The sequence below is a fragment of the Rhipicephalus sanguineus genome, chromosome 2, assembly GCF_013339695.2.
Source record: "Rhipicephalus sanguineus isolate Rsan-2018 chromosome 2, BIME_Rsan_1.4, whole genome shotgun sequence".
In the NCBI taxonomy this organism is placed as follows: domain Eukaryota; kingdom Metazoa; phylum Arthropoda; class Arachnida; order Ixodida; family Ixodidae; genus Rhipicephalus; species Rhipicephalus sanguineus.
In genome coordinates this window covers 6,513,688-6,538,149 of record NC_051177.1, presented here as the reverse complement: position 1 = coordinate 6,538,149, position 24,462 = coordinate 6,513,688, and the positions used below count along the sequence as shown (strand labels likewise).

At 48.8% G+C, this 24,462-nt stretch overlaps 1 protein-coding gene and 1 long non-coding RNA gene across 2 annotated transcripts in view; one reads left to right on the top strand and one right to left on the bottom strand.

Moving 5' to 3' along the window:
* Window positions 1-24,462, bottom strand: part of LOC119381034 (proton channel OtopLc) — a 531,927-nt gene that overhangs the window by 479,839 nt on the left and 27,626 nt on the right. The window lies entirely within an intron of this gene.
* LOC125757083 (uncharacterized) lies at window positions 1,263-4,457 on the top strand. Its single transcript, XR_007415030.1, has 2 exons — window positions 1,263-1,486; window positions 4,358-4,457. It is a non-coding gene; the product is annotated as an uncharacterized LOC125757083 (long non-coding RNA).

Below are 24,462 nucleotides of genomic sequence, written 5' to 3'. Positions count from 1 at the left end.
CGTAAGAAAGACGACCGAACACATTGGAGACCAGGAAGGGACTGCCAGACACTTTTCTTTATTCTTCGAATCTCCCCGAGCGCGCGCGAGCTTGGAGCCGATCTTCCTCGTTTTCTTCGCGCGAAGGCGCGAGACACAAACCGAGCGTCGTCTGCTATCACTCGTGACATGCCCGGGTTTTGAAACTAGTCGTCCCGACGTAATACATCACGTAACACAAACAGAATTGGTGAAACAGAACTAAACTAACCTAAACTGTCCGATTTATAAATAGTTACAAAAGTCAATCAAAGTATTACCACTTCCACGCACGCATAAGTATACACAAACACTACCAATAATTAACACTGAATCGAACACGTGCACAGTTTAGTCCGAGCCATGAGGTTGATCCATCTGAGCAATGGGGCTCAGATAGGCTCCTTGAAGAGCACCACTTACCCTCTCTCAGACACAACATCTCTGTGGTGCTTGTTGAAGTGCTCTTTTGTTTTTCTGAAGCCAGTCTGATGAACGTGGCAGCGAGTTTTCTGGCTTTTTGCAGTCATTCACGCACCCACGAAACACAAAACCTCTAAAAAACTTCTTGAAACGACTAAAAAGGTATGCAGATATCTAGGTATATTATGCAACGTTGAATAAACGTTTTTCACAAGAAGTTTTTTAGAAGACGTTGAAAAAACGTTTTTTACAAGAAGTCTTTTTAAAACGTTTAGTGAACATTTTTTTTCTAGAGCTTTTGCCATTAAAATGCGCACATATGAACTTCGGTCGCTCGTATACGTTCGTAATCGCAAATATTGGTCGCCTGAACCGCATGCGCAATAAAAAGAAAGGGTAGCGGGTCTATATTTCTCCCCATTTTAACATGTGAAGATCGGTAAACCAAATTTTCCCATCTTTTAGCCCACCATGCACGTGAAGGATACAAAATCATTCGCCGAACATCGATCACCATCGCTTAATTGATGAAATAAAATGTGATACAATGTATGGGCAGTATGGGGACCGAGAGTGCCCCCAGACCCTTCGAGCGTCATCTCCAGTTCGTTCGCGCGCAGACCATGCTTGCCGAGGCGCGCTCCTAGCGAGGGCGGAAGAAAAGCGTCTTCTCCTCACCCTCCCGCCGTCGAGAGGCGAGACATGGCCTCAGAGATAGCGGGCGCGTCCCCCCATCTCGGAGGCCATGGTCGAGACATGTCGCCACCCGTGGTCGCCATTGGTCGCCACACACTTCGTCATTCTACGTCATCGTGTCGTGCCCTCTCATTGGCCGCCCGTGACGCCGCTCTGGCGCTCTCGCCGCTCTCGCTCTTATCTCGCTCTCTTTCCACCGAAGCCGCCGACGATAACTGCGCAGTATAGTTTCAAGCGTTTCAAGTTGAATATCCTTTCTCCGTCTTTTCGGAATGTGCTTCTTGTTCGTCCTGCTATTTTTTCGTGTCAAAACTCCAGGACCTCATTGTCTTCCAGACACCCAACAGACGTAAGTGTCAATTTCAGCTTTCCGCGCGAAAGGGTCTGCCATGGAAAGAAAAAAGAAAGCTATCGGCTCCCTATCGCGTCGGCAAAAACATCGCCGACTTCATGCTGCAGTTCAGCCGCTTTTTCGCCAGACCGCCTCGATGCAAAATAATGAAAGCTAGTAACTTTTCAGCACAAAACTCAACTACTGAAAGCGTAGATAATGCCTGCCTGGTTACAATCTGTGTTGAGGGTGATGAATGTGGAAGTGCGTCACCTGAACCCGCCGACAGGTCACCTGAACGAATTATACATGAGAGCGCCAGCTCATGCCCGTGTTCAAGTAACTTTGCTGTGAGGCCTTAGAAGGATGTGCAGAAGGCGTCAAAACATATGCTTCGAAAATGTTCCGAATTGTCATAATTTTTGAAAGACATAGGGTAAGCTGTTGCACGCACATGCTTGGCTGACTTCATTGTGCCATTTGCGTGCAGGATGAAAATAAAGTTCTGAGTATTGCCGAAACCACGACACGATTATGATGGCCACCGTTGTGGAGGAACTCGTTGATTTTGCTTACCCGGGATTCTGAAACATAATATCAACTGTTCAGCTGCACTTTCCTTTGGCTGTTACTTTCTACTGTTAACTAGGTTTTGCTGTTGTGCTTGTGTGTATCTGTGGTTGAAATTTCTAAAGTATCTTGTTTTCTGTACTCATAAGTGACCTCAACACACTTGGTAAAAATTTTTAGCACATAAGCAACACAAAGCCGAAAAGGGACAATCTGTGCACTAACTTTAAAAAAAATGGTTTATTGCACACGAGGCACTTGTAGACAATGGGGTGGTGCCCTCAAGCTTAACCAAGGTGCCATGCAGAGAGATGTCTTCTTCCGCTTTATTTTAGCAAAATATACGGCACACTGATCACTTCGCGAACTACTCCATGTTCAAGAAAGTCAGTGCTTCATTCGAGAAGGACAGTCGAGGAGTGCTAACAAAATTGATACCCCCTATTGCAATTTTTGCAGCTTCTATTATCAACTTCGTTAGTTCAACTCTATTAGCTGATAAAACATTTGTGTTCTGAAAGAAAGGCTCCCACTCACATGCTCTACACTGTAACGCCAGACATCCATCGTGTTTACAAGATTACAATGCTGTCTTATAAATGCCATTGTATGTACCGCAACTAGGCAGGACAACAGAAAGGAACAGACGAACACTGTTGTCCTGTCTAGTTGCGCTACTTACGATGGTATTTACTATGTCGAGACACTAACTCACACAACATTCGCTCGCCTCTTTTAAAAATGCTCTCTTAACCTATCATTCCTGCAGTGGCCCATTTCCCGGCATACTGCTTACCGCATGAAAGAGGTATCTGATAAATGACAGCTTCTCTGCATTCCAGAAACTGTGTCCTATGTTGTTTCTTGCAGGCAGTCGTTGTCTTTGGTGCTTGAGTGCTGATTCTGCAAATCGATTTCAGCTTGCATCGAGCTGAAAAACTACTTGCACATTAGCACGTGATGCCAACCTTTTTATTCTGTACTTGAATAGCGCAACAACTCAACGGAACACATAGCACATTGGAAAGATTCACACACAACACGTCACTCAAACAAAGGTGTTAGTCGCAGAGGTCCCGATTAGGAAGTACCACTCCATTGCTCTAGTCTGCCATTCCAACAGTGATGTTGCTCAAAAAGGAATAGCTGTTGTGCCACACTTGCACGGAATCTTGCACTACATCATAAGGTTGATGTCACTTGCTAATGTACAAATAGTTTTTACGCTCCATGAAAGCTGAAATCGATTTGCAGAATTAGCAGCCAAGCATCGAAGAAGACAACTGCTTGCCAGAAACGACATAGTATGCGGTTTGTGGAATGTGGAGAAACTGTCGCTTATCAGATACCTCTTTCCTGCAGTAAGCAGTATGTCGTGTAAACAAGCAGCTACATGAATGATAGGTTAATAGAGCATTGTAATCTTGTAAACAAAGCCAATGATGGGTGGCTTGCATTGTCCTGTAGAGCGTGTGGGTGTGAACCTTTCTAGCAGAACTCAAAGGTTTTATCAACACACAGAGCTTAACTAACGAGACTGACAATACTATAAGCTGCCAAAATCGCAAATATCCGTACCACTTGTGTTAGTACTCTGTCCCTGTCCTTGTCAGATAAAGAATAGACTTTCTGGAATGTGCAGTAGTCTGTGAGTTTATGAGTGTTATGTATATCTAAAAATGAAATGGAAAAAGACAAATCTCGGTGCATTGCGTCTTGGTGCAGTGTGAGTGCCCCGGCATTGTGCAACCGTTTGCCTCGTGTGCAATAAACCATTCTACTGAAAGTTAGTGCACATGTTGTGTCTCCATTTTTGTTCTTGTGTTGGTTATGCGAAAAAATTCTTTGCATGTGCTACCAACTAGGGCGAATTTTTCCCTAAACCAATGTCGCCCTGTGCTACGGTGTTTGTTGTTGTTTAACCAAACTAGCTTCTTGTTTCGTTTTATTTGTTTCTTGGTTATGCTGGTGTAGGTGCATGCTTGACTGAAACATGTTCCTGGCTCATCGTGCCTTTTGTGTGCAGGCTGAAATTAGAATTCCAGGTATTCCCAAAACCACGATATTATTGACACACACCATTGTAGAGGAACTCTAAATTTTGCCTACCCAAGATTCTTTAACATATCTAAATTTACTTCATTGAGACAAAATAAGCCATTGAACTGCTCCTATTGGCGTTTACAAATGTTCGATGATTTAGCAAAGTATTGCTGCTGTGCTCGTGTGTTTGCCAAGACAGCCTTCCGATTTTTGTTGTGCTGATACATGTCTGATTGATTGAGACACGTTGTACTTTACTGTGCCTTTTGCGTGCAGGTTCTTGAACAAAGTCATCAATTCCATTGCTCCAGCCTATGTCAAGTGGCCAACATATTGTTTGGAATTGCTACAATAAAGGTTATGCATGATAACGACATTTGTTGGAATTTCGCATTTACTTTTGGAAGCGTGGTATAACGTATTCCATAAAACACAAGTAATGAAAATGGCCCGACATCAAAATGCTTAGATGTGTTGAGAACAATGAATTAAGGAAATGTCATATCTGAATAAATAGGGCTAACCAATTCTTTGGCCAGAAGAACACCAATTTTGCTGAGATAAAAATTCTTGAACACAGGGTGTCGCCGGAGCCGCTTCGATTAAGCGGACTTTTCTTCAAGGCTGGAACTTGAAGACAAGTTAGTTTGTCAAAATGTTGGCTCCAGCAACACGCTAGTCAATTCGTTGTATCATGCCAGTGTTTTGCTATCACGTTTTAGCTGTCCACTGTCAAGCGTAATAGGTAAAGGGATGCCTGCGTAATATGGCGTCACATTAATTTCTCGAGCTACTCTAGCGAGCAGGATTGATAATTCAAAAAAGGCAGAAGTTGAGGGGAAGATGGAAGCTTGAAGAGATGAGAAATTCTTCGACAAGGTGTGTCGCTGGAGTCAGCGCTTCGACAAGCAAACTTGTCTTCTTCAAAGCTGTGAATTGACAAGTCTGCTTGTCGAAATGGCTCCAGCGACACCACGTGTCGAAGAATTGGTCATCTCTTCAAGCTTCCATCTTCCCCTCAACTTCTGCCTTTTTTGAATTATCAATCCTGCTCGCTAGAGTAGCTCCAGAAATTAATGTGACGCCATATTACGCAGGCATCCCTTTACCTATTACGCTTGACAGTGAACAGCTAAAACGTGATTGCAAAAGGCTGCATGATGCAACGAATTGACTAGGGCAAGCTCTTCAACAAGCTGGTTTGCATGAAAAATAAATGTCTAAAAAAGCTCTTAAAAAGATCTAGCAAGAAGTTTTTTAGAATTCTTGCAAGCAGTTTTCTAGACTTCTAATAACGTGGCGTGAGCACAGCTACAGGAAGTTTTCAAGCTGCTTACGTCTAAATAACATCTCAACTAAACTTCTAATATACTTTTGGAGTTTCCTTTCTAGATGTTTAGTAGAAGTTTTCTAGCTTTTCTTGTGTTTCGTGGGCACTACCGCGAAACAGCTTGATTCCTCTTTGAGCTGTTGAGGTTTCCGGCGGCTGTAAACAAAGTCTAGTGGCAGCACTGGATCCCTACCGTTCACCAAGAAGAATGGGGTTTGAGGGACCGTGTCTTGGTACCCGGTGTTGTAGCCGAATATAACATATCGGACAATACCGGCTCACTTTTCTCCCCCGGCGGCAGTCATGGCAATCATCTGGTTGATTGTCGTATTCGCCATTTCGCACAAGCCGTTTGCGGCGGGATGATATGCGGTCGCAGAAGAGCTTCGTCCCTCTGATGACCATTACAAAATGTTTCTCTTCAGATATGCGATGCCAGGCCACAGGAACAACTCTATGACGGGAACTAATTTCTGTGATGAAATTGGCAGTGCTTGCTCCCAAACCAGGTAGACCTTGCGTAGCCTTTGAGGAACAGATACTGCAAAGTTCTCCGAGCCAGAGTCGACGACGGCTCTTGGGGCCCGCAAGAAGTCGTCGCCTAGAAGGATTCCTTCTTGAGGCAACCGGGAACAATGACAAAGGCATGCTGCAGTGCTTAGTCATACACTATTACTAGTACGGCTCTGACTTGACCCAAGTTTTGCAGGCGATGGCCGCTTGCTCCTACCGAACGTAGGGACGAAGGCCCGATGCTTAGTTTGAGTTTTTGAACTAGTGGTGCCGTAATCTAACTTTTCACAGCTCCAGAGTCCAAAATGCCTTTAACTGTTTGGCCTTTGATGGTGACAGGAGCGAAAAAAGTACCCGCTTCTGAGGCACACGACACCTGCTCAATTACTGGCGACTGCTCGCGGGCATTGGCCTCCCCTGCTGTGCGTTTCCCCGCTGTTTTGAAAAGATTGAAATTCTTCCTGCCACTTCAAAAATTCTTCCGTTAGCGGTAGACGACACTGCGTGACACAGTGACCACTTCTGGAGCAGTTCAAGCACAGTTTACGAATTCTCGGGCCGTTTCCTTGGGATCTTTCAAAAACACGCGTCCCGAAATGAGTCGAATGCCGCAACGGAGACGGCTTCCCATTTGTGCCTTCTTTTTTAGGCGCGTTTCTCTGTGCTACTTGATCCTCTGAAGAATCATTCGACGTTATGATATCCGTGCGCTGACGATGGCGCATAGGTTTCCGAGGCGAACGCTTTGAGTTAACGCGGCGTTCAGAGGATGGCGTTGTGGATGGACTCTCGCGTTCTTCCGGATCCGCAGTCTGAACGCTTTCTTCAGAATTGCTGATCTGGTCGAAGCCCAGAAAGGAACTTATCATATCGTCTAACTGTCTGAATGTCTTGTCAGAAAAGTGCTTCTTTGCCTTAAGTGATAGCGTAGCCATGATGACTTGACACTTTTCTGGTTGAAGTACAGGATAATTGCACTGTTCCATGAGGTCCAACTTTCGGTATGCGAAGTCTGTACAAGACTCTCCAGAGCGTTGCGTTGCTCCGAACATTCGCTGCTTAGACGTTACATCGCAATCCATGCTATAAAGTCGGCGGAACGCTACTTTCATATCAGCCCAAGCAGTGATATGCGCCACCTTTGTGTGGTGAAGCATCCATGTAATGTCTTTAGCCGGGAGCCTCGAAATAATGAACGGAATGGCGACCTCGTCAGGAACGCTGAAGGTTTTGAACCAGTAGTGAACTTGGTGAAACCAGGCGTTTAGATCTTTCCTGAGATGCGGTAAGGAGCTCGCCGCGAAACTTGAAAGCCGGTCGCGAGCGTCATCACCGTTAGGCACGCATAGGGCATTGTCGCTTCTGGCTTTGCTTTGTTGATTTCGTGAGCGGCGCTTAAAATTCATCGACGCATTGCTCTCCTCTGCACTCGTGCATGATGCGGCGTCAGAATCCTCATGCGTTCTCGACTCCAAGCGCTCGATGCGTTGTACAAGTGGAGCGAGTAAGTTGTAAAAGAAGTTGTGACTTGCCTGCAGCTGCGGGTCAAGAGGTAGCTTTGGTGCGTCGTCGTCTTTAGCAGCGTCATGGTTCTTCAAAAGCATAATTCTGAGTCGCTCCCATTCACGCCGGAGCTGATCCACCTCGGTCTTCAGGACACCGGCTTCGGGCACAGCTGACGTGTAGGCTTCCGCCCGGGCGGCATCATCCAGCTGTTCGAACACGTCGATGGAACACGGAGCGGTCGCCATCTTGGGTTCACACAGCCGACGTTGTCCTGAAGTCAGTGGTTCAGCCAGATGAGCGCGTAGAGAGCGACGTCCCCACATAGAAAATATGAACGTCTTCTGAGCTCAGCACGAGCCGTTGGGCGCCAAATGTGACGTGCCGTTGTGGCCGTCGGATAATATGGGCTCCGAGGCGGCGTAGGAAGACGACCGAACACATTGGAGACCATGAAGGGACTGCCAGACACTTTTCTTTATTCTTCGAATGTCCCCGAGCGCGCGCGAGCTTGGCGCCGACCTTCCTCGTTTTCTTCGCGCGAAGGCGCGAGACACAAACCGAGCGTCGTCTGCTATGGCTCGTGACAGATGGGTTATCTTTTTTTCCTTGCGAGTGAGAATTTATGGATGCTACATTGCACTACAGCAACGACGGGTCTAATTGGACGCCTGGGCCGTACAGCAGAATATGCAGCAGGCACTTTGTAGGAAATGCCAAGAGACGCACCCAGCATACAATCCATCGATATTTCCTGAACGCTACAAGTTCACACCAATGGAAAGCGTTTTTTTATTAAGCGGCCGTAATAGTGCAATTGCTGGTATCGCCAGTTTCAAGCTGCCGCTGAATTCGCTGCCGCGTTAGCCCGAGGGTGATAACCTGTGACTGCTTAGTGAGCGAGGCGGCCCGCGTTACGCATGCGCAGTTTCGCTCAACGAGCTCGTCACCTCTGTTGCTTCCCCCAGCTCATGCATTTTATGTTGCCGCGTTCGCCTGAGGACACACGAGGTCTCGCAAGCAAAAGGGAAAGAAGACGCCTCAAGCGAAGTACCAAAGCACGGCGCAGTGGCTTGCCGCTGCCTGCGTCGTCTCCTCCCATATCCCGCCAAATCTGCTGCCGTGGCCGCTTTGGCGCTGGAGGCAGCGCGCGACTGGGGCGGCTCCTAACGTATGCACGGTGCCCATAGACCAGTTACATAAACATAGTGTAGCGGCAGCAACATCGGCGTCGCAAAGAAGAGGACGGAGACGCTCCTTCTTGCACGAGGCAGGTGCCGCTGCCGCTGGCCTGCGCGCGCATGCGTTCGAAAGAAACAGAGATTAAAAAAATTGGCCGCGTATCTGCGTGCTTCGCTGCAAATGTCGTCTAAAGACGATAGAAGAGGCGCTGCGTGAGATATGGACGCCATCTGGCAGTACGTCGGGAAACATGAGTGCTGTGTTGCGCGGTGGTAGTCCCGGCGCAGCGGCAGGCGAAGACCGGCGGTGACCGACGCGACCGGCGGCGACGCCGGCCAGCCCGAACACGCGGTTTGGCGCGATGCGCCGAAGGAGAAGAAACGTCCGCACTCAACGAGTACTCTCCACAAACTCTCTTATTTACACGTCGCCTGGGTAAAACAGGAATGCCAGAGCGGCGCCCCTGTCATTCGTACAACGCAATACTGAACCGAAACCGAAACACAACCTGAGCTTGTGCAAAGGGCACTGAGGAAGACAAGTGTCAGCGCAGTCGCATTTTCAGCGCAGCTTAAGAAACTAGGGTCTTTAAAATTGCGTATCTATGTATTTTCTATTAAAGGAGCACACCACCTAATACTTACCTAATGATGTTGCGCCTCAGATATGCGTAATATTTACTTTTTGATCGTAACGTTCACAAGTATGAACAGCCGTACCAGTTCAATATGGGTGGGCGGTATCAAGTGGTTCAACTTTGGCCGGGTGGCTGAATCAAGTGACGTGCCGACAAACAGAAAGACAGACAGGCCAAAATTTTTGCGTTTAAGTTCCCCAAGAAAGACTATCGTCTTTAATACTTCTAATCAAGGCGGTCGTGTCGGGCTCGCTCTCTCTCTGGTAAGGCCGAGAGTTCGCCGGTCTATGAGGTCGCGGTTGTCCGGGTCACGTCTGGATCACCAACTGTAGCGAGATTTCGGCACGGCCACGTCGGCCGCATTGACATCTCTCTCTCGCTACAATAGCAAAAGAAGCGCGCGTGGTAATATATATAAAAGACGCGTGGGCTGTATCAAAGTTATCGCTCTCCTTTTCGCAAGTAGAAGTGGTCTCTTTGAGACTATGCGCTGCTGAGTGATCGATAATTGTATTATCGATATACCGGCCCCCTTGTGGCAAAGTCCGATTGTTCTTATCCGAACTTCATGCAGCACTATCATCCCACTCTCTTGAAGAGAACGTGCTTGCGGTAGGGGACATTAATATTGGTACTCTGCACCCTGCTCTGCCATGGTTGCCGACTCTCTCGACCTTTTATCGACATAGGGCTCGGTAAGCGCTATAAATCTACTGAGACGTGATGAATTCTTATCTGGAGTATTGGTGAAATCCTGCATTGAACACAATATTGTCCGTTGCTGTAATCGTGTGTCACATGCAGTTGTTGAAACTAAGGTCGCTGATCAATATTTTATCTGCTGTCGCTCGTACAATGTTGAAAACCTCAAAACGAGAATAGAACAAACACAGAAATCTCCATTGTTCATCCAAGGCATTTCGAAGGCTGCATCACAAGCAGGATGGCATTCCGTATTATGCACTGCCTCCTCAGGTAACTTATACGGCCGTTTTGTTCAGATACTAGGTAATGACAGGAAAAATGCACCCGTTGTAATAAAGTAAGATTACATCAAGAAGAGTGTTGAGTGGCGGAGGCGGCAACCGTAAGGCCGAGAGATGGCCCCACAGCTGGTACCACCGTCGTCATCATCATTGGCACGGGCAGTGGGGTGAAAGGGTAGCAGCACTTAGAAATAAATTGTGTCTTCGACCACACGCATTGTGCGCGCTTCCTCCCTGACAACTGGAGGCCTCGTCCGGGATAGAATGGATAACGTAATCGTTCCGTAGGAGGTCTTACAGTATCTCATCAGCCACACAGATAGATCGCCGATCCAGCGCGAGCAAGTCGCCACACTGCTGCGGCAACGTGTGATGACCGCCATAATCACGGCCGCGCCGGTAGGCTTAGGTGTGCAGGTGTCCGCGCCGCAGCCCTCGCAGCCACCTGCCATGGCTTCCATGCCGCTCGTAGAACCGCCGAAGTTCTCGGGCTTCAAAGACTTGCAGTCGCCGGAGTATTCCTTGGAACGTTTGGGCAACTTTTGTCTTTTGTCCGGAAACGACGAGGCCAATAGACGCAGCAACGTGGTGCCTGCTACGTCGGAGGACCGCGCTAAGCTTTGGTGACGGTTCGTAGGCGCTTTCGCCTCGTTGGACGAATTCACGCAAGCCTTCCGCACGGACTTCACTTCCATCGACTCTAAACACCGCCTGAAGGAGGACCTTCAACAGCGAACACAGCACCATGAGGAAAACGTTAAGGAATTTATCGACGTGGTATTAGCCTACTACGGCCGCACCGGGGAGCCGGTAACCGAGGAAAAAAAAGTTCAGCGGTTTCTCCGCCAGATATACCCGCAGCTACAAGATCTCACTGAGGCGTCAACATTCACGACCTTGAAGAAGCTCGCCGCGGTGGCGGATAGATTTATGCAAAGAGCGTGGTGGCTTGGCAGTACAAACCGCTGCCACTACCAACAAATCAGGTCGCAGGGACCTGGCACATGCCGGCCGCTAACGTTCTCGGACCGCGACCAATGTCAGTGACGACCGCTTTGGGTACAACTACGTCTACTGCAATGTCCTCGGCATACCACTGGCCTCTACACGGTCAACCATCATATTGTAATAAAACGGAAACTTGGGCCAGTTTGTTGTACTTCATATTTACCGGCAGCGCAACCACACACACGGACAGAGAAAAGAAGTGAAACGGAAACACAGTGCTGACACCATCACATGTCCGTAATCAGTTCCATCCGGCCTGTACCGTCCCCATGCCGATGCAGCCGTTAGCTTACGCCTCGCCGCCGGTCGATCGTTGGCTGCGGCCCAACCCACAAGTCTTCCGCCAGCGCTGTGGAGGGATCGGCCATGTTGGCCGCCATTGCGCGACGCTTAGGCAAAATGTACCATCCACGTGTTTCAAGTGCGGTCAACCAGGCCGCATGCGGGCTGAGTGTCCAGAGAATCAGTTCTCAGGAAATCAGCGTTGGTAGATGCTGCACCGGCGGGCATCTACGACAATGCGCTCGAAGTTGCGACTACTGCTGGCCGAAAGGAACCCCTGCTCGATATCCGCATCGGAGCAACGACATTCCAGGCGCTCTTAGACACTGGATCCAGCGTAAGCCTTCTAGGAGAACAAGCGATGGCGGCCACTGAAGCCACAGGAGCCAGCCAGCCATAAAAGAGAGGCATGTGCGTTCCGCCTGGCCATAAGTTGTTTGGTCTTCTACCTCGCTCCGATGCAAGATCCACTGGGAAGCAGGCTGTCGCCGGTAGGGTGTTTTGTGTGTGCCCGATCTTTGTAGGGACATAGTACTCGGGAGAGACTTCGTGACTGTGACCGTTATATCAATTCGTGTTGCACTTGGAGGTTGGACAATCGGGACTGAACCACAGTGCATTGTGTCTTTCGTCAAGGGAGAGGGGCAGGTTAAAGAAGGGCTAGGCAGCGAAGAAATCTATGACCTGCAAGCAATATTTGCCGAGCGACCGGAGCCTACTGCCATGTCAGAATTCCCATGCCCCAATTACCCCACACACGTCGGGGCTCAAGGCAATGTAGATCCACGTCTGGCATAAGTGCTTGAGAACTTCAGCCCAATCATTACTGCTACTCCAGGTCGCACGAAATTTTCTGAACATTGCATTCACACTGGGTATAGCCAACCTGTACGTTGCAAGCTTCGCCCCGTCAATGCTAAACAAATGTCATTATGGACAGTTGCATCGCTGATCTCCTGGAACATAAACTCATACGCCCGAGCACTAGCCAGTGGACAAGCGCTCGTGTCCTAATTGCAAAAAAGACTGGTGGCTTCCGCCTTGCCATCGACTATCGGCCACTGAATAGCCTTAAAACGGTGTCTCCTTATCCCATGCCCTGGACTGACTGGCTCTTAGCAAAGCTGGGTCAGGGACAATGGTTTTCAAGTTTCGACCTTTCGCAAGGGTTTTTCCAGATCCCAGTGCGTGAGCAGGATATTCCCAAGACCGCACTTATCTGCCGCCGGGGCACCTACGAATCTACTAGGATGCCCTTCGGAGTCGCAGGTGGGCCATAAACCTGCCAAACTTTGCTGGACAATGTTTTGGATTATGTAAATCACAGATTTGCAATGGCATACCCCGACGATGTCATCGTTTATTCAGACACCCTTGAAAACTATGTGGAACACATTCAATGTGTACCAGAGTGCATCAGAAAAGCAGGCTTCATCATTAATCCAGGCAAGATTTAACTCTACCGCAATTCACTCAAGTTCCTTGGACATGCATTTCACTTGAGTGTAGACCTGATGAGGGCAAGGTGCTTGCTGTATTGCACTACCCTTAACCAACAACAGCCAAACAGCTTCAAGCCTTCCTTGGCTTGGCGGTGTATTATCGAAGCTTTATGCCTCGATTTTCTCTCACAGCCCACCCCCTAAAGAGCCTTTTAAAGAAAGATGCACCTTGGCAGTAGACCAACCTGCAAGAGGGCGCATTCGAGAGACTGAAGGAATCTCTAACTCATGATGCCGTGGTGAACCTGCCTGATCTCAACCGGCGCTTTGTGGTGGAAATGAATGCTAGTGGTATTGAAATAGCAGCCTTGCTTCTCCAGGCAAGCCCCAAGGAACTGAGACCTGTGTCATTTATAAGCAGGTGCTCACCGAGGCAAAAATACAGTACAATGTTCAGGAATGGGAGTGCCTGGCAGTGGTCTCGGCTGTACGTAATTCAGGCCTTACCTCGAATTTACAGAATTTGAAATTCATTGCGACCATTCTTCTCTGTCCTGGATGTTTCACACAGGTCAAACATAACCAAGAGTAATGCGGTCGGTCCTCAGGCTGCAAGGTCTGAACTGCAAGGTAAAACACAGGAGGAGGCCTGCCAACATTTCAGCTGATGCACGTAGCCGAGCTCCCTTGAACTGCCCAGACAACCCAAGCCTGATTCCATCCGAAACATTGTTTCCCATTACCATTAATGAGCCTGAGCAGCACATTACGTTCGAGTCAGTTGCCCTTCTCTCTACAACAGATTATATCAGCCTCTTGAGCGATATTGACCGTCTGGTTGAAAACAGAGTCGTGATCCACTGCTTGCCAAAATGAAAAGCGTCATGCAAGGTACACCACTCCTGCAAAACGACCCACAGTCACGCTTTATAAGGACCTGGCTGCTTCGAAAGAACTGGAGTCTAGTGGGTTGCTCGTTCAGCAAAAAGGAAACCAAAAAGTGCCTTGGCTACCAGCGTGCTTGCGCTGTTGAAAACGGCACATGATGACCCCACTAGCACACGTGCAGGTACATTCAAGACATTGCAGCGTGTTTCTTCTCGCTTTGTTTGGCTTGGTATGTGAACAAACATATCTAAATATATCGGATCCTCGAAAGTTTGCCAGGGCTCCAAGGTCAATCGCCAAAAGCCAGCAGGCCTTATAAGCAGCCAGCGCGCCACGGCGCTGATGGAGAAGCTTAGCGTAGACGTCACTGGACCGCTAGTCCTCACACTACGGCGCCACCAGTACCTGCTGGTGATGGTGGACAACTTCACAAAGTTTATTGAGTTGTTTCCTCTGAAAGCCGCTACTAGCCAAAACATTGGGGACTGTATGCGGCAAGTCTTCGGCTGCCATGGCATGCCGGTAACAATTTCCAGCGACAACGGCCGTTAGAATTCGTTAGAACACTTTGGAAAGGCCTTCTAAAGCAAGGGGCATGAAAAACCACTATACCGTGCCTTACCGTCCCGCGGGACAGATGATAGAACGCCATAACGGTCGAGTTAATGTATTCGAGCCTACTGCACCAACCATAAGGAGTGGGACGCGCACACCCCTGAAATCGTCTTTGCCCTCTGCACTGCGGAGAGTGTTGTGACAGGTTTTGCACGGGCCTTCCTGTGTTATTGCAGAGAGCTGCGCTCTCCATAGGAGCCACCTGGCACCAAGGAGAACGTTGGACCGCCTGCTGCGGCCTATCATGCCTTTTCCGAGGAAGTCTGCCAGTGCCTTGCCCAAGCCCCTGAGTTTACTCACAGGCAACAAGTTGCTGCATAAGCAAAACAAAAGGCACATTACGACCACCACAGGCGTTCAGTTGCCCCGAAGCCAGGCGACCTCGTTCTCCTGGTCAACCATACCCTAAATAATGCACCGACAAGCATCTCATCAAAGCTCGCACCAAGACGTTCAGGTCCCCATAGGATTGCGAAGAAGTTAGGCGCTAATGACTTCCTGCTGACAGATTCCACGACAGGGCGCCGTCGAGGGCTAGCTAATGCTGACCAGCTGATAGTGTACCATGAACCCCAACTGGACATGCCCGCGATGGTTTCACGTTCCAAGAGGGGGAAGCGCGTAAGGACTGTGTGGCGGAGGCGGCAACCGTAAGGCCGAGAGATGGCGCCACAGTCGGTACGGTCATCATCATCATCATCATGGACACGAGCAATCGGGAGAAAGGGTAGCGGCACTTGGGAATAGAGTGTGTGTTCGACGAGACGTATTGTGCGCGCTTCCTCCCTGACAATGGAAGAAAGGGCTGTCGCTAAAAATATTAGCTGCAATCAAGGAGAAAAAATGATGAAGGCCTGCACTAAGCCGCGAAGGCTTGAAACAGCGAAACTGGACGATCCTGAAGAGTGATGTGGTGGCTTTTTCGTTGTTCCTAGGTTCCTTCTATGTTGTTGCTGAGCTTTAGCAACGTGATTATAGGTTCTTTCTACGTTGATTCTCATCGCAGAGAGGTTCGAGTTAACTCACAGACAGTCACAGACAGGAGACGGACGTCGAAACTCTAGAGAAAGAAAGTCGCGCTGAAACGAAGCGTTCGCACATTTACGGGCACGTCGTCGTTGGCGTAGGCCTTCCATCACTTGGGAGTTTTCGGCTCGCCGCCGTCCCTTCGCAGCCATTTGTTGGGCTAACTGTTGCCTTCATCGTTTTTGGTGGACCAGTGGTGTGTAGTGGGATTTACCCAATTTCACTGGCACATATACCCGTTTATGACGATGAGAGTTTTCTGGTAGGCCGTGCATGCACAGGCCCGTTAAGATCATGATAGTTTTTTGATAGGCCGCACAAATAACGGCTAGGTTAAACAGCTTCGCTCTTAAGATACCTAACATGTGGAGTTTTTCTTCCCAAAACCTCGATGTAATGATCAGAAACGCCTTAGTGGGGGTTCCGTTAATTTTGACCATCTGGTTTCTTTCTTGCGCACAGTACATTTTCTACTTTATTGTGCCTCTACCATTGCGCCTCCATCGAAACGCGAAAAAAGACCGTTTTTGGACCCAAGCGAAACGATAGTAGCTACATAAATTTAAAAAATGTAGAAATCAAGTGAGTGCCATGATCCGGTAGGCTAAGCGAAATCACCTGCGGGAATATTTGGTGAAGCTCACTCAAATATGAAAAAGACGTCTCTTGTAGCATCTCTCACTTTCCGGCTGATGGATTCACTGTCATAAGCGATTTCAGTACTTTCTTTTCACGCGCCTTCGGTATTCCTAAAACACATCCCAAGATACGTAATCTAAAATACAGCGCGTGCAAATCTGCGTATCTCCCTTCCATTTGAGAATGTGATCACAGATCCATCCTTTTTAACTCAATATCAAACAAGTCACCTGGCATTGGTGGAATTTCCGTGAGTTATGCTGAAAGTGAAATGCTATTAAGTGTGTGTAAATAGCGTTGCTCAACCATATTGTTGACACTGAAATTTTCACAGTGGAAATCAAAAATGCGATGGTAAATCCCCTAGTTAGTATGAGGTATGCAGAGTCGGCAAGTTGTTGTTTTGTGGTCCAGCTATTCGAGTACTGCAAAGCGCAGAGCGATTCCCCGCTCTGCTGCTGTGACCACTTACTGCAAATGAGGGACACGTGTCGGCTACGCGAAAAGGGGACGCGGGGAAAGGAAGGCAACTTTGTGGTGGCACCGTCGGACAGCAAAGCCGCCAAAGCCGCCCCCTTGCTTAGGCAACGGGAATCATGTCGCGCAGGTGAGGCGACACGACACACGGCCGCGCGGTTTTAGATACTGTCTGGCATCCGCGCGTGTTTGACAATACCGTAAAAAACAGAATTGGTTTTACGACCACTTGGCGGGATGCGTTCAGATGATCAGGCCGTCACTTACACGGAATGACCGAGTGTTCTTGGGCAGGCAGAGCATATCACTGTCGCGTACACATGTCGTCAGTGACCAGGGGTGCTATGTAGGATGGCCCGAGCGTCTAGGGAACGCGAGTTTGCTCTGAGCTCGCACTACGGCGGTCATGATAGGAAGACAATGCGAAGCGCGCGATAGCAGCGTTGATAAAAACAGTTACAAGATCGAGCATGGCGTCACAAACGCATGTGCGGCATTTGGGGCGATTTTCAAAGGAACACCGCGTTCGAACGCGTCGGCACTGCCACTCAGTCAACATTTCAACAGTGCAGCGACGTCAGCGTGATTGTCGCGCTATCTTTTTGCCAACTGAACATCACGCCCCCCACAGGCGTGTTCGTAGGCAGGTGCTTTCGTGCCAGCTGCAGCATGGAAATTTCTACTCTCGAAGGGAACAAGGGCGCACAAGCAGCACTCTCGTGCAGCTCATTTCGCTTCACTGGAATATTACAGATAAATAAATGGACAGGTGAATGCTTATACTTACATTACTCGTCGGAAGATTTTACTGCAGTAATGAATCGTTAGAAACTTCCTGTAAACGGAGAACTCCAAGCCGACGCACACCGGCCGATACCTTCAGTATGATTCGTCCCATCCCTCCACCCACAAGGCTTCTGTTGTGTCCACATTACTTTAGAGAGCCAAAAAGATATGTTCCACTGACACGGAACGCCGGAAAGAAGAGGCCCGCGTAATTGCGGACCTCAGAAAAAACGGTTATCCGAGAAATTTCATTCGATCCGTCGCCCGCCGCGCAGAGCAAAAGAGGTTACGCGACTCCCAGCCAGCATTGACGAACAGCTCTCCAAAACGCGTGTCGGTCCCATACGTCCAGGGAGCCAGCGAGGCGTCGGCCCGGATTTTTAGCAAAGAAGGTGTGCACATCGCGCACGTCTCTTCATGCACGCTGGGCCGCTTCCTTCCCCGCCCGAAAGACCGACCAACAAAGGAGAGGGCGCCCGGCGTCGTTTACAAAATACCGTGCGCCGATTGCCCCTCGTCATACATCGGCGAGACCAAAAACTTCCCTGAACGAATTAGGCAACACGTCAACGACGTCCGTAAACTCAACAAAGAACGCAGCGCCGTCACCGAGCACGCCGAGACGTTTGGCCACAAAATAGACTTCAACGGAACGGCCATCCTGGAAAGTGAAACCAAGTGGAGGAGGAGGTTACTACTGGAGTCGTGGCACATACAGAGGACCACTCAAAATATCAACCGTTCCTTCGGAACTCTCCCCCCGGTGTATGCGCATGGGCTACGCTCCGCGGTAATGCGTGGGATCGTTAACCGCCGCGAGAGTGCCTTAAAGAAGCCGCTGCCAAGCCGCCGTAGTCCCCCCTGAGGAAGGAACCAAGCTGGTTCCGAAACGTCGGCTTCTTACGTTTTAGGGGCGAAGCTCCTTAAGGCGGCACCCGTTCGTCCCTCGTCGTGCTCGTAGTAGTGAGTAACAAGTCTTACGCTTTGACCTCCAAGGTTGTGCCGGTGGGAGATTTCTCCTGTGCGTTGTTGAACAATAAAAAATTCGCAGCGTGCGCGTTAACTAAAAGCCGAATTCTTCTGTCTCTCATTCCCCATTAGCAGCCATTGGCATGTTCCAGTAGGAAACGTTAGTAGAAGTAGAAGTGTAAGTGTTAGCTAAAAGCCGACTTCTTCTGTCTCTCATTGCCATTAGCAGCCATTGTTTACCTCCAAGGTAGTGCCTGGTGAGATTTCTCCTGTGCGTGATTAAACAATAAAAATTTTGTTCAAAACGCCGTTGATTGATGAAATAAACCAACGAAAGACGCCAGATGTTTTGTAAAAGCAGAACGAAAGAACGCCAGATGTTTTTCTTAAAGTGTATTAGTAGTACTTGTATGTAGCCACCTCGCCCGATCGTCAACGGGCGAGGTGGACCGGCAACGGCGCGAGGACCCTGCCGTACGAGAGTTAAATCACACTAAAAGACATACTTTGCGGGCGATACACTCTAGTGAGCTTTCAACTTTTCGTCTTAATGTACATGATAAAGAAATTATTTCTACGAAAAACGCAAGGCACACCTTGAGCAATATGTTTGGTTTTGGGACGCTAAATGGAACCATGAGGCGATGCGAAGCCGGAGCACTTGCACGATCGCGTTCCGTTGGCTTTCGTTGGGCATGCTACCGACCTCGCGTCGTGGAACGCGCGTCCTGTCTTCCCTCTAGCCTTGCCTTTAATTCGCACAGGGCGAGCGGGGAATGCGGTCGCTCTTTCGCTCGGGAGCGGACTTCTTCCTTGCATTTCACCGATCACAAGTTATAATGAAGGGACCACGTAAACCAACAGTACAATAAAAGTTTGATGTTTAATATATACACGATGTTTCACACTCTTTATATTATGTACTGGGCGCATTTCACGGAAGAGTTTCACGGTTTACAGATGATTCCCTCCGTAGCTTCGCCCCACTCATCATCATTCACCCCGTGGATATGCTGTGATTTTTTCGTAACTTTGGTTGGAGAATAATCTCAGTTTACTTACCCAAACAGACAGACTTCTGTCTAATGTTTACCTTCAACCATGCTGATGGAAGAGCCGCCATTCTAGTCAGCAGCGCCACTTTTAACCTCCTAATGGGTAACAGGGGGTGATACGGTAGATAGCTTTTTCTTTCCTATGGCCGTGCAATACGGCTCATGTGGCAACGGTCATGTTATTGTGCTGCATCGCCATGGGTTTTCTGGGCCCGAAAATCTTCGGGCGCCCGATCACAGCAGCGTTTTAATTTCGCGCCGAAACGATGGGAGTTTCTGAAAGAACGGAGTTTCTGAACGAGTGGTAAGTGCGGCAGTGGCGACTGCGCAGCGTGAACAAATTCTCGCATCTGAAACCAATCATCAAGGGTTTCGCGGGCCAAAGTCGGGACGTTTTACGGCCCTTGCGGCATGTGCGACCGAACTATGCAAGAAGTCCGGAAGCGAAGTTGAGAAGGGCTTACCACTTCTCTCGTGTTTCTTCTTTTACATACTGAAATGACATAATCTCCTCTAAAGTAAACATGCGCTCCTTTATTAACTAGGAAATCGGTGAGAGCTTTAACGAAAGGCCTATTGTAACAACGATAGCGTTAGTTTTAGCCACCCTCCCCCCCTTCACCTTTGTGGGGTTTAGGTATTCGTCTTGTCGAATTATTGGAGAGTTCGAATACTAGCTATTGGAAAGTTGAATCGAATTATTCGATTAGGTATTATTCGATTCGCATTCGAAACTCAACCATTCGCACACCTCTAGTAAATAGTAACATTTCCTGCTCCAAATGCCATTAGGGGCGCTTGCTGCATGGCTGTAAGTGGTACGTCGTGAGCGCTCAGAAATTGAATACGAGACATCGTAGCCACGTGATGATATAACCTTTCGTTCTTCGTGCTTGTGTGCATAGTTTGTGCTATAAGCTCATAGATGAATCGTGCCGCTCGCTGGCACTGCGGCGGGAGCACTGCTCCTCGCCACGGGAATCGCGGCCTACCAGTCAGACCGGGGCCCTTGCCACCCCTATCCTTGCTGCCGGCCTGCTGCTCTTCGTAATGATGACCTCTGTGCCACCACACCTCTAAACTTCTCTTTCCTATTCACTGTCATCCCATCTCCCTATCCCGCAGGTGCTGCGCCGTGCTCCCGACCGGGCTGCAGAAATTAGGCGCCTTTTCCTCTTCAACCCACTACCACCACCACCACCAAACGCAGTGGGCGGACCTGATCCTCGCCGTGGGCGTCTGTCAATCAAACTGATTGACACGTGAACTCGGGTACAAACTCGTTGATTGTGAAAAAGCCCCAGCTCAACTCCTGACTGTCATAGTGCCGGTGTGCCTGTCAAGTGTTTCATGCAGTGGACCCTAAGCAGCAGCTTGCATATAAAAAAGGCCAGGAGAGCACAAAGTCGTAGGCGGCTAGATAGATAGATAGATAGATAGATAGATAGATAGATAGATAGATAGATAGATAGATAGATAGATAGATAGATAGATAGATAGATAGATAGATAGATAGATAGATAGATAGACAGACAGACAGACAGACAGACAGACAGACAGACAGACAGACAGACAGACAGACAGACAGATAGATAGATAGATAGATAGATAGATAGATAGATAGATAGATAGATAGATAGATAGATAGATAGATAGATAGATAGATAGATAGATAGACAGACAGACAGACAGACAGACAGACAGACAGACAGACAGACAGACAGAGATAGATAGATAGATAGATAGATAGATAGATAGATAGATAGATAGATAGATAGATAGATAGATAGATAGATAGATAGATAGATAGATAGATAGATAGATAGATAGATAGATAGTATTGTATATCAGCGTTTGGACAAGGAGCGAAGACGAGAACGAAGTGGCGCGAGCGAGGACTCTGAGCGCGTGACCAGGCTGCCTGCTTTTCAGTGTGTTCTCAAAAGACAATAAAGGAATATTATAATACTGGCGACGAGCGAACGAGACCTCGCGAAGCAAGTTGACGTTGAAAACGATGCCCAAAGTCAAGATACCAGAATTTGTGCCTGGCACCGACTGGTCGTCATGGATAGAGCGCCTGGAGTTCTACTATGAAGCCAATGACATAGTGGAATCCTCCAAGAAGCGAGCGGTGCTTCTCACGCTTTGCGGTGAGCAAACCTACGAGACGCTGAGGGCCTTGGTGGCCCCAAAGAAGCCTTCCGAGATGGACTTCGTGGACATCGTCAAGCTACTGACCCAGCACTTCGACCCCAGGCCTTCTGAGTTACTTGGCCGTTATCGTTTCCAGAAACGAGACCAGCTTCCTAACGAATCCGTCAAAGACTATGTGACAGCTCTGCGAACCTTGGCAAATGATTGCAATTTTGGCAACGCAGACTCTACGACGGCGGAACGCGAGGCGTCGGGCGGTAGCACGGAGGTCGTCTCAAGCAGGGAATACAAGGCTCCCTTTGGAAGTGATGCTGCGAGACAGACTGGTATGTGGAATCCACGATTCTCATCTTCAACAACGGTTGCTAGGTGAGGATAAGCTAACGTTTAAGAAAGCCTACAAACTCGAGTTGACGGCTGAATCAGCAAGAGACCAGCAGAGGCAGATACAAGGCAGTCAGCAACAGGCTGACACCTTCGCTGTAAATCGTCAGAATGTTCGTGAGGGCATCACAAGCAAGCCGTCTCAGTGCTTCCGATTTTTAGCAGATCATAAGGTCGAGAAGTGTTCCTTCAGAAACGCCACGTGTAACATCTGCCGCAAGAAAGGCCACATCGCAAAAGCTTGTCTCTCTAAAAAGGCTAAGAGACAAAAGTTCCAAGGAAGCCATTGTGTAGAAGAGAAAAATGAGGTGTTCGATGAACAGGACTGCGACTACCTCTTTACTGTTTTTCACACGAAACCACAGATGACAACCACACCAAGGTTCGTCGTGACAGTCCGACTTTCTGGTCGGCCACTCGAGATGGAAGTCGACTAGGGAGCGGCGTTCTCTATAATAAGTGGAGCGACTTTTGCTCGCCTCTGGCCTCAGGATGCCCTGGTGTCAAGAGAACGCAAGCTTGCTCTACGGACATGGTCGGGAGAATGCCTAGACATCATGGGATCCGTGCTCATTGAGGTTTCCTTCAAGAAAATCAAAGCCCAGCTACCTTTGCTCGTGGCTGGAGGAGTTGGAGCCAGTTTGTTAGGAAGAAATTGGTTCGAAAAACTGGGAATTACGATGCATGTGGTCAACAATCTCACGGGGACAACCATGGAAGACATCTTAGCCAAGTTCTCTGGTGTGTTCGACCGCGATCTCACTGGACATTCAGGCCCACCTGTACACATCGACCTGGCTGGAGACGCGACACTCAAGTTTCTGAAATGCTGGCAAGTCCCATTTGCTTTACGCGATGCCGTCTGTCGAGAACTCGACAAGCTCCAGGCCCAAGGCATAATCGAGTCCATCGCCGCTTCGGATTGGGCTACGCCCGTGGTAGTGGTGAGGAAGAAGAATGGATCTTTGCGATTGTGCGGGGACTATAGAAGCACAGTGAATGCGAGCAGCAAGCCCACAGCATATCCCCTGCCAACGGCAGCTGAGTTGCTGGCAACTCTTCGGGGTGGACAGATATTCTCCAAGATTGATTTAACACAAGCTTATCAACAACTGCATGTCGACAAGGCCACTTCAGAGATGCTGACCATCAATACAATTAAAGGCTTGTACGCAGTTAAACGGCTACCATTCGGCGTTTCAGCATCACCATCTATATTTCAACGCTTCACTGATACTCTGCACGCGGGATTGCCCGGAGTTTGCGCCTATTTGGGCGACATCCTCATCATGGGAGCGTCGAAAGAAGAGCATATAGATCGCCTGGAAGCCGTTCTGCAGCGTTTGCAACAAGCAGGCCTTAAAGCCAACAAAGAAAAGTGCATATTTGGTGTACGTGAAGTGCAGTTCCTGGGATACAGAGTGAGCGCTAAGGGAGTTGAGCCAACGTCTGAAAAGGTCGAAGCAATAACGAGTGCACCAGAACCAAGAAACAAGTCGGAACTGCAGTCCTTTTTAGGAATGATAAGCTTTTACAGCCGGTTCCTGCGTGACAAGGCATCCATTGCCGAACCTCTACATCGTTTATTGGACAAAGAAGCCAAGTGGAGATGGGAAGCTCCGCACAAGGCTGCTTTCAACAGACTTAAGGACGCGCTGCGTTAATGTACGGTTCTTGCGCATTACGACGATTCTCGTCCGCTGATGCTGAGCTGCGATGCTTCGCCTTATGGTTTAGGAGCAGTACTTGCGCAGCTGGACAGAAACGGACAAGAAATACCAGTAGCGTTTGCATCAAGAACCCTCGGAAAATGTGAGAGAAAATATTCTCAGCTTGACAGGGAAGGACTTGCAATTGTTTTTGGAGTCACGCACTTTCACCAGTATATTGCTGGTCGGCATGTACTCATCGTCACTGATCATAAGCCGCTTCTTGGAATCATGTGCCCTAGGAAACAGATTCAGCAAGTTTTATCACCGCGAATGCTTCGCTGGTGCGTGATTTTGAGCGCTTATGACTACGAGTTGGTGTACCGAGAAGGGAAAAGACACCAGAATGCAGATGCACTCAGTAGACTTCCTCTGGCCTCCAATGTCGATGAGCTGGCGGCACCGGGGGAGGTGCTGATGATTGAAGGGTTGCGGAAACCTCCACTGACTGCTGAGAAGATAACCAGGCTGACAGGGAAGGCTCCACGCTATCTGATGTTCACCATGGCCTACAAACCGGATCAACGGCATCATGGCAGGGTGCAAGTTTCCAACCGTACAAGAGTCGGGTACATGAACTCTCCACGCACCGCGGTTGTGTATTATGGGGCACACGAGTCGTGATTCCAACGAAAGCAAGAGAGGAAGCTTTGACGCTTCTTCATGCCAATCACCCGGGAATACCCACGATGAAACGTTTCGCTCGCAGTCACCTGCGGTGGCCTGGGTTGGACGCCGACATACAGTCCAAGGTGCGATCATGCGAGACGTGTCAAATGCACAGCCGTCTTCC